Raw genomic sequence first — 11080 nt, 5'->3', positions numbered from 1 at the left:
ATGATAACGTTGTATGACTTCCGCGCACCAGGACTACACGGTGAAAAAAAAAATTGCTCATTTTACGGCAAATCTGCTGGTAATGTGTGACCGAACGCTTTTCCGTAAATAAAGAACGGTCATTTCCGTAGAACGGACAGCCGTAAAAGAGAGACCGGAATACAAAATACGAGTGCTTTCGTATCTAGAAAACGGAAGACTCTGTATGCTGAATGTGTACTATAACCGTTAAAGTACACCTGCTTCTCGTATTCAGAAAACGTAACACACTGTATGCTGAATCTGTACTATATCCGTTAAAGTACAGGTGGTACCCGTATTTCGTCTTACAGACCACATCCAGTGTTTGGAGACTGTACCATCGGGGACAAAATTGCCCAAGACGCACGAGCGTCGACCGAATTTCATTGGTGCACTATCTGCTGGGATCAGCCGCGCGAACATCTGCGTTCGGAATGTGCATACGTGACCCACTGTTTCCAGCGATCTTGAACGCAGAGATGCAATTTCGTCAACGCTCGCACATCCAGGGTACTTTTGTCCATGATAGTGCATACCCTTTAATGCAAATGTCATGAACGCAGCTCATAGCCAAAGCAGCAGGTCACCATTGAGAAAATTGTCTTGCCAACACACTGACACAGCTGAAAAGATAAAATACTTTGCACTTTGTGATATGAATGCATTGCATAGCAGATATACAAGAAGGTGCAAAATTTCAGTCCTCAAGTTCTTTAGATCACAGAAGCAACTTTATTTTCTTCAGTCACTCAGCTTGCAATTTTTCCTGGGGTAAGTTATTCTTGACCCGAAATGCCTTGCAAGGATAAACTTGCTGCTGTTAGGAGGAACAAATAGTATTCGTGAATTTCCATCGTAAAGAAAGCGGCAAAAAAAGATAATCACAGAACACAACAAAGCAGTAACTTCTGTGTTAGAAAACATGTACGCAGATCAGCATTGTTGGAACAAGGGATGTTGCAGTAGCCGACATTTCAACAAAGGTGCTTGTCATCAGGGTAGCAAATGTTTTCCTTGGCAGCATTTTTTTTTGTGTATAGCTCACTGACCCCTACCCTCATTGGGGGAGAAGCTGCATATAATAGGTCAAGAGAAGCCAAAGTGTTAAAATAAATGCAGGAAGGGTGTGCTTGGCAATGGGGATCGTGATGGAGCGGGTATGGGCACTGCTGTCAGTTCTTGCAAAGAGTAGGGATGACCAACACAGAAAACGATGTACACATGTAAGCAACCATTAATCCAGTAGACTTAGTCTTCCCAGAAGTCAAAATAGGAATTAAGATTAACTGTTTGCACATTTACAAAAAAAAAAAGCAGCGAACAATTAAGGAAAATAAATTTTGTATCAAGATGCATCTGGTTAAGATCAGTATAAATGATAAATGAAGGCACATTTTGAATGCACATTTTGTTGAAAGCCGATGAAGAAAACATATATTGACCAAATATGAAAAAAATAAGGACATAAAGATTAAACTGGGTATGGCCATAAAACAGTAAAGAACAGCCTGTGAAAAAAAATGGGATGGGTATTATGATAATCAGGTGCAAGATTGCGAAACATTGAGCGCTGTTTATATTCATGCCACTGTTGATGGCTTCAAGTTTCTGTCTTCCTGTGGAGCTTTTGTCCTACTTGAACAAGGAAATAGGTCATTCTTAAGCGTCTAAGTTCGAATGCTGTTCGAAGCTTCAGCGTTAATATAATGGAAGAAAATGTTATGGGCAGTTCTCCTGGGTGGGCATTCATTCAGCGGTAATAGCCACATGTGTAAGCTCAAAATTTAATGGTCTAAATGGATCTTAGCTCCCGGCAAACCATTAGCTGGTCTTTTTTTAAAACACAGATGCCTACACATTACGTATGTTGCAGGAGCGCTAGCAAACTACATTATACTTGTTGCCACAAACAAAGTGAAGTTTGATAACAATGAGTGAAAGAAACAAACAGCATTCCACGATAGTCATTCAAGTCATCCGGAAAAGTTGCTAAAATTATTGACCCGCCCCACCCCACCATACACACAATTATACACGACACTGACTCTCATGGTGTCGATCATGCTATTACAACACTAGGCATCAGTGAGGAGAATTAAGGGATCAGAGGGCACAATTCTTTTTGTTTGAACATCAAATGAGCTTTGCATTATTGCTACATTCCAACTAACAAAGGAGCCGCTGGTTTGTGAGATGGTGACCGATGCATACGAAAGCTCATGATACTCTCAGCAGCAGAATGTTGCCGATGAGTAGTTATGTGCACAAGTACACTTATTATGCAAAATGACATCCTGCAGTCAAACCTTGTGGAGACGTACCAACCTTAGAGTTTTGAAAACATCCCAGTGGAAGGCAAAGAGTGTTAAATTTGTTGAAAATTACAAAAAATTATTCCAGTATTTATTATGTTTATTGCTCGTTAAAGATTCACAGACTATTCTCTACGGATGCTGTAAACATGGACCCTGCTTTTACAGTCATAGCAACAGTGATCTGTGACGCAGACAAGGAGAAATGCTTATCAAGTTTATGCAAGAGTATGCCCTACAAGTTATACCTCGCTTCACATTCCAATCTGGTAAAGAGGAGGAGGAAAATTTTGTTATTTTCTGGCAGAAGATACATACTTCAGGGTAGAAGAAACTAGTGTACCCTAACCATTGCTTTTGCCAATGCCTGTGCACTAGCAGTTACATATAATATGGCAGTTACAATTGTTTTTCCACAAGCTGTAGTTACTGCAAGCTGCTGCCAGTTTACCGGTACACAGCTGTAATACATTTAGGGTAAGTTAAAACTTTCTAATTAATTTATCTCATATGCTACAATTGGAATGCAATATTCTGCAAATGTGCCATCCCATATAAGGAAACACCTTTAAAAAACCTGAATCGCCACCTGGGCCGTGACGAGGTGATGAGTGTGTTCTGTGTAAACTAGGGCGCCTGTACCGCCTAAAGCTGTGGAGAGTGCATTTAGTATCAGTTGTGAAGGTTTCTGATTTAAACTGCACACAGTAAAAATCTCCATGCAGTTTGGCAAAAAGGAAAAACCTCCCTTTTTGTTTCTTAAAGGTAATGACACGTAGGGCCATAACATGCACACTATGAACTTCATTCCCAAACAATCAAAGCGAATAGCACCACCCTCAGTGTTATGTGCCTCCTGTCTCACATTTGCTTTCAAAAATTGTTAGTGTGGGATGCTGCGGTCGGCAGAGAAACTAATTTCTGGAGCAATATAAAGTATTAAGTTCTGTGATCTCAGTTCTTTCACAGCTGTTTAAGCATCATCGGGTCTTATAGTAAAATAAAGAAGAATAAATACAACATGTATATTTCACGTGGCAACCCTCATGAGGTATTTAGTAGTCTGAATTATAAGAGATTCCAGATTTAGATTGGAAGACAGATTTTATTTCACTGAAAAAATGACATCATGCCAATGGTTCTTGCCTTTGGTGCAATATTTATTTTTATTTATTTCAGTTCAAATGTGTATGCATTGTCACCGATATCACTTGACATGTTTTAGATTGACTGTTTTCCAATTTAGGCAAATTCGTATTCGCAAATAACCTTGTGGATGATACCAATAACTTGCTTAGCAGGTGTATATCTTTAGTATTTGCAAGATACGAGGCTATTGAATGCATATCTAAGCCTTAGGTGCATGCCGCCCTCTAATCCCATCAGCAAGTTATCGGAAATCATCTACAAGGTTTTTTATGATAAATGTAAATTTGCTCGTACGGCAGAAACAGGGAATTTAAACAGGTGAATTATGCAGCACAAGAAGGATGTCAGCAAGAAGCAAGCATCAAGAAGCACTCTCGCTCGACACACGTAGACTATCAAACAATAATTATTGAATTATTGGGATGATTTAAAATTCTGGCAGTGGAATGAAATCTTTCTTCTAATCTATATCTAAACTCCTTGATTATTCAGTCTACTACTACTATACCTTCACAAGAAACGTTCATAATCATTATCCTATCTACGTGAAATCATCCTGGCTGATATTCAAGCCTTCACAAGCTGCTTTTTTCAGTGCTGATTCTCTGCGGGAAAGAGGTGTCCATATGAAGACCGTACCATCTACTTATTTCCCATTTTTTGATAAATGATAAGGGAAGAATTTCACGCTTAAGCTGCATTGAGCTTGAGCAAATTCTGTGTTTGAAGCTGTTGATTCTTTTTCCCTTCGCCATCTTTGACCCACCTGGTTAGCTAAGTAGGTAGAAAAGCTGCAGGAGAAAGGTGGTGGCGCCGAATTAGACTTGTACCCCAGGGGACCTTTTCACGGTCATTGGAGGAACTGCTTGGCCTTGGCTTCTGCAGTAAACTGCTGTGGCCTCGGTATCTTTCTTGAGGGCCATGGCCATGTCTAAGAAACCTTGTCTTTACAGGCTGCATAAAAAAGGATAATTTTCTGAGCTACGTCTTTTTCTTAAAAGAACTGATTTAAGTTGTATTCGTAGCTTTGCGGCACAAAATTGCCGTGTGACTGGCCACTCAAGGCACATTATACGTGTATTCGCGGGCTTCTTGGAAAAACACTTTTATGTAGCACACAGTGAGCAACAGAAAGCTGTATCAGGAGGATTTCATATTGCTCTACAATTTTCTCATTGACACTTTCCATCTAATTATTTGAGAAGTTTATTAACTAATTAGGAGAAATTATGTATTTAGTCAGAATGCAAAAAATAATCTGAATATCTCCAAGTGACGGCAAACAACATTGACCTGGTTCTGTCTAGTTAATGGCATTTACATATTTCTAAGTCTTGGTGCATGATAGTTGGGCCACCTTATAGCCTGTAGATCAAAAAACAATATTACAATTTTCATAATCATGTTGTGCGTGTTATTGGTGGCTATGGCTGCTTCAAAATTATTCTTCCAGTGAGGTGCAAGCAGTTTTCAAGTTAAACTGTTTTGCAGCAAGGCCATGAAATCTAGAAAATCAAGTAAAAAGTCAGGTTGTGTTCACTATTAAGATGTTTAACTAAGAAGCTGTAGAAAAAGAAAACAGGACACAACACCTAATGAACAATGCAAAATTTGAAAATCTCAGCTGAAAAAGAAACTACTTTTGGAAAATGCAGCAGAAATTTGCCAGTGAAGTAGTTGTCACCGCAATGTTTGGGCACTATATGAACCTAAATATCAGCAACTTTCAGCAGAATATTAACACCACTAAATGAATTAGGCTTTGAAGATTCTCGATCTGAAATCCTCAACAACTTTTTCTCGCGTTTAATGTGTTGAGCTCATTCTGTATTCTCAAAAGCCGGCTCTCAGAAATCAAGCTCGCAGCCACAATTTCTCTAAAGGCAACACCAGCTTAAGTCTCAAGATAGGGTTGACCTGCAGATAAAGTGGATAATACATGGCAAACATCATAAACACTTTTACATGTTAACCGGTGAGGTCACTCACGCAGCCATGAAATTATGTGATGCAGACACATTATATATTGAAGCTGGGATCGTGAAGTGTTTCATGCTTCCAAGGCTTCTTCTCCAGTTGTGAAAGCTGTCTCCACTACACAAATAAGGGATAAGAATAAAAAAAGAACTTCAACATGCTAACAATACGTTGGCCATTTGCAAGAAACCAGCCGTCTTTTTGGCTCCTAGCTTGCCTCATGCAAATCTACTGTGCCACAGTACTTGCTTTGCCCAGTACCAGCCACATTAAAATGCAATGTGTTCAGAGCCTTTGCCCTGTGTTTTTCTTCTTTGGAAACAGTTTACCATGTGTTCAGTTGGCGTCGAGAACGAGGACACAAAACACTGTGCACCACTGATTTCTAATATGTTTTGCTGGATGCAGCACGCTGCGCCAGATGCAGGTGAAGCCAGTGGAAATGCCGTATCGTGCACCGGATTGTCCTTGAAGCAGGGCGTAGGGTGCACTAACTATTGCGTGTGATCAGATAATATTGCTACCGTAAAAATTTTTCTTCGTGGTTTTCCACATTTTAGATGTTGTCTCTACATGTCTGGTAAGCGCTTTTATGACAATCTGAAACCGTGTACGATAGTGTTTTCTTACATAGTGTTTTCTCAATTACCAGTGTTCCCAGTGCGCGCCACTTATGTTAGCGACGCTGTGGGCGCTGCAATGGAAAAATTCTGGACATCTTCTCGAAACACTACTCTGGCCTGCTTGGGTAGGTTATGGCACAACAGGAAGGCAGTTTAGGGGAAGGAATGCCACACACCCATGCAGACGAAGTGCTGCTGCAGTCATGAAGCGCCAACTTCCGGGACAAAGTTGGCTTCAGTTGAGGGCCCTCGACGTGCTATCCACCCCCTGTAGTAGAGAACAGTGGTGTGGACTCTTTATACTGGCTTTCCTTTCTGGTCGGAACCTTGGCAACAGCTTACACCTTACTTTTTTTGAACGTGCAACACATGCAGAGAAAGTCACATCACTGCGTTGATTCTGTGGCTTTATTTTTTCTAAGCGACTGCCTACATATTCTATCAAATCATTAAAAGATACAGTTGGCGCATTTTTACTACTGTTGCTAGACGTGTAAAACATGCTACCAACGCTCTGACAGATTGCAACAATAGAAGCATACACTGTAAAGCTACACTACAATTTAAATTTACGTGACACTGTATGAGTATACAGTATGGTTACTGTATGCTTTAGCCCTGTGTCAAGTAAAAGTTAATTGTCAATTGTTTATGGTGTATTTCTACCTATTCTTAGTCATCAAACTGCACAATCAATGTTCCAAGTTTACACATTGTTGGCTTTTGATTGCCTATGTGATTCGTTTCCTACTTACACATGCAGTATTCCCACTGCTATAATAAAAATGAGTTAGAAAAAGAAATGCCGTGATAATCTTCCACATTTGCTGAGGGCAGGAGCAATGGTCAATAGCATGCGGTGGAAGCTACATAAATATACAGTTTTCACACAGCTTAATTGTTCAGCAAGTAATAAAGAGCTACGCTGTGCACCTTTGCATGACCAATGCAATCTATCTACGGGAGACTGCTCTGAGGCTGCTGCTTGGTAATGTTCGGCAATTCGGCTTTGGTTTTCTGCTATGCAGAATTGTTTAGGTACTAGTAGCTTACTTTGCGATAAAGTGGAACCTGGAGCACTGGTCATCTGCACATAAATAATGACTGCAAATATAACACAAGAGGCGGACTATGGACCTCTTAGAAAAAGAACATATATATTACGTTTATAATGCGGTGTGATGCCACGAAGAAACAGAAAGCAACGCATAGAAATGGACGGCGCTTCCATTCCACCAAGGTTATTGGACAGACAGTACTTCAGAAGTGCCCATGACACAGTCAAACAAGGCAAAGCCGTGTTTTCTCGTGTGTGTTTGAATACAGCTCCACACGCGGTAGCGATTCCAGTATTGCTGCCCAGTTGTTTAGCTCGCCGCAGTTTGAAGTACCAGAAAATATAGAGAGAAAACTGCATTGTAGACTTGTCGCGAACAAGAAGATAACGTGAAGTGCATTCCGAGGACAGAAACTATCGAAAAAAAATCTTGCATTATATTCATGCAAATTGGTAAGCTGCATGACATGTTTCACATGATAAATTTTCATGATGCACCAGTGTGCAGGGTTTTATAGACGAATTCAAATACATTTAGCACAAATACCCCACTATGATGGTATGCAATGTATGCAATGATGGTATGCAATGCAACATGAAAGGCGCTGCCTTAATGTTACAACAAAAGTTCACATTATTCAATCAGAGCCCTGTAAACCTTAGCACACAGGGGCACCACTTGGTTAAACAATAGCGATATAATGTCTATGTATAGAAGTATTACCCATGCATTTCTGCCATTGTCCAAAAGAACTAAATTTTCCCATCTATGTCTGCCTCATACAAGAGTAGAACTAAAGCACAAATTTTATGTAGTCACCCTAACAGGAACACTTCATATGAACTTCACCGCAAATACACCTCTGTTTATGGCAGCCTCCTACAATGCTGAACCTTGCTGCATGCTTTACAGTGAACTTATAGTGGTATTACTTAACTGTAAATCTATTCAGGACTGCACCATTGTAGACCACATCTAGAAATGTCCCATTTCATGTGTACCAGCTTAATTGATTTGCTTGCACAACTTAACAAGCGCAAATTAACATTACTTCTCCTTGTTTAGCATTCATGCCTGCTAGACCACAATCGAATGGCATCAATATATTAACATATCGTGACAATATCAACTCAGAGAACCTAATTGGGCTTATATATTAACACCTTCGCATACTGCCACAGCTGCACTTTGTCATATGTGTTGCAATGACGAAGGGGTGCTTGTCCACCAGCACTCCAATGTCACTAATAGTGATCACCTACACAGCTAAGTAGATGGTCATGATTCAGGTAGCAAAATGCTGAGAGAAAAAAAAATCCACACACTTTGATAATACTGTGATAATATGAGAGAGGTGGACCCATTGCAGGCAGCAGACCTTTTCTCAGCTCCAGCAGGACAACAGCAACTAGTCTTTAATTAAAAAAAATGATTCATTAGTAATGATAAGTTACCTTGTTCCTGCCGAGTATCAATACAATCTGATTTCCCTGCATATTTACTCTCCGATTTAGTAATACAACTGAATTATTCGTAAAATACAGTCTATTATGATTGCATCTGCTTCTCTTGTATGTCCAAGTATTTTTTTGGGAACTGATACAACATTTACAGCTTGCTTACTGACACGAATGCATTGACTGCCGAGACATCATTCGAAGCAAAACGTCTTGCTGCACTGCAAGCAGTTGCACCAAGGAAACACACAGAGGAGCAGCCAGAGCGAATAACTTTTTTTTTGGTCACTACAATAAAAACGTGCATGCAAGCAAGAAAGTAAAGATCACACGAAGTGAGCCACTGCTATTATCTCGAACGCTTAGTTCCTTATTCTAACAGAAGTTCTTGCCGTATCGGATACAGTATTTCCTCAAGCCGGTACAAGCGTCAATACAAGTGCGCAATTGAATGCAGTTTTATTCTACGCCTTTAACGCAAGTGAGCAAGAGGTTAGAAGTGTCACACGGAAAATTTCGATCGCGATCGAGCCCATCGCGCTACTATTGAAATCGATCTGAAAAGATAGGTGATCTTTTTCCCCATTCATGTATTATTTTTGCCCTAAGACGCTTCTTCTTAGTGGCCTTTTGAAACAACATTTCTGTTCGCAACGACGGCTTACCACGCATCATTTTAACACCCACGTAAGGCAAACGAAATAAAATTAAAATGGGCTTACCTCATGAGCAAGTTACGAGCGCGCGTAGACTGTTGAACATCAGTTCGAGAGCAGGCTATCGCGTGTCCATGCGCATACGTGGTACCCGAACACAAGACAACTTCTGCGATGCGTGCAGTTTTGAAGACAAAGTGAAACACATTCAGCGCAAATATCCTCGCGCTATGACGGCCCATGAAGAGCACACAAGCGTGCACCACACAGCGACAAATCCGGAACTTTGCCAATTCGAACCTGCCGAGACTCAAGCAGCGTAACTATCCATCGCTTCTGTTATTCGCTCCCGATGCATCAATCTCTCTTCCTTTGGGCCTTGCTCCACTCTTGAGTACAAATGAAGACATATTTACGGTAAACTAACAATTTTTTCAACATGAAACGATAAAAGCCGGCTGACTAAACATCTGCAGCTTTGCCTACAGGTTCTTAGATCAGAAACGTAGTGTTCCTCTATATGCTCCTGCAAGGAGCAGAGTTGTGCATAACTTTTCCGGCGCCGCTCGCACCGCTATGCGCCTAGCGCTATCACGTGGTGCAAAATGAAGTCAAATGTTCAACTGCACTGCTGAGAAGCCAACTTTAAGAGCACGACGCCGACTCGTCGTTTCCGTCAGTGCCATCGATATTGCAATCAGCGGACCATCGAGCGTGCGTTTCATTCATGGACTCCTGATTACAGATACGTATTCGATGCTATTAAATCAAGGACCTTGGTGAAGTGATACGAAACGCATCATATTGACACATGCATTCCAGTATGACTGGGTGCAGCGCACGAAACGGCACGTAAAGCGGGAGACACATGGTGCGATTTTGGGTGCGATCGGTCGTACGACCATTCGCATCGGCAGCCGCACTCAACAGGTTTTCAACCAAATCCGCCGCACGCGGCGCCGAATCGCACGCCCCGCATGCGACCAACTCGCTGAATATTGTCGTGCGACTGCCGCATCGGTCGGGCGGCCGCAGCCAATGACAGCGCCGGTAGCGCGAACGTCACGGCCACGTAGACCCGACGGGGCGGGGCCGGCGAGCAAGCGCCTCGCCGCTCCGATCATGTCTGTTTTTTTTTTCTCCCTGGTTGAAACGAAGGCCTTTTTCGCCGGTGACGGCGGCACATAAATAAGCTGCAATTTGTTTCTGACACGAAATAACTGATAGAATAAAGTGGCCTCGAAAGAGTGCATGTTATAAAACGTTGTGCGATATAGTACATAGTTAGCGCGATTTGCAATCGGACGCGGTCAGCGCAGATGCGCCAGCAATCGTCTATACGAAGCGGCTCGCCTGACTGGCGTGTTTACTCATCGCTACTAACGGCACCGAGAAAACTAACCGTATTTTCACTTAAGAGAAACATAAATGTTCAGGCATTGATTGTGCTGATGAATTTAGGCGCTTTATTACGAGCTGCGGACGCATCGGCATGGGCCCTCGTCCTCGGATAGCCGGCCGGCGAGCTAGGCCTACACAGTCTCCCAGCGATCGCAAGCTCGCCTGGCATGCTCGTTCGCTTCCGTCGGCGCCAATGAAATCAGATGTGCTGCAAATTAAGCGTACGATAACTGTGTACACGTTGTGCCGACTAACATAGGCGCTTCGTTATACGAACTGCAAGCGATCGTGTCACAAGCGCCACCGGTGTCGGATTCGATGGCCGAGCGAGCTGTGCCTGCCGGCTCCTATAGCCATCGGCGGCTGTCAAAGCAGCCGTTACTGCTGACGCGGCCTTGCGGAAACACGTCTACAGTGCTTGCATAG

At 42.0% G+C, this 11080-nt stretch overlaps 1 long non-coding RNA gene across 1 annotated transcript; it reads right to left on the bottom strand.

The window, feature by feature from the left end:
• Positions 1 to 755: 755 nt before the first annotated feature.
• LOC129381103 (uncharacterized) lies at positions 756 to 9585 on the bottom strand. Its single transcript, XR_008609334.2, has 3 exons — positions 6259 to 9585; positions 4249 to 4436; positions 756 to 838 (listed from the first exon to the last, which is right to left on the bottom strand). It is a non-coding gene; the product is annotated as an uncharacterized lncRNA (long non-coding RNA).
• Between the last annotated feature and the right edge of the window lie 1495 nt (positions 9586 to 11080).

The sequence above is a fragment of the Dermacentor andersoni genome, chromosome 1 (assembly GCF_023375885.2).
Source record: "Dermacentor andersoni chromosome 1, qqDerAnde1_hic_scaffold, whole genome shotgun sequence".
Classification (NCBI taxonomy): Eukaryota; Metazoa; Arthropoda; class Arachnida; order Ixodida; family Ixodidae; genus Dermacentor; species Dermacentor andersoni.
The sequence above is the reverse complement of the archived record's forward strand: the minus strand, read 5'-3'. Positions and strand labels throughout refer to the sequence as shown.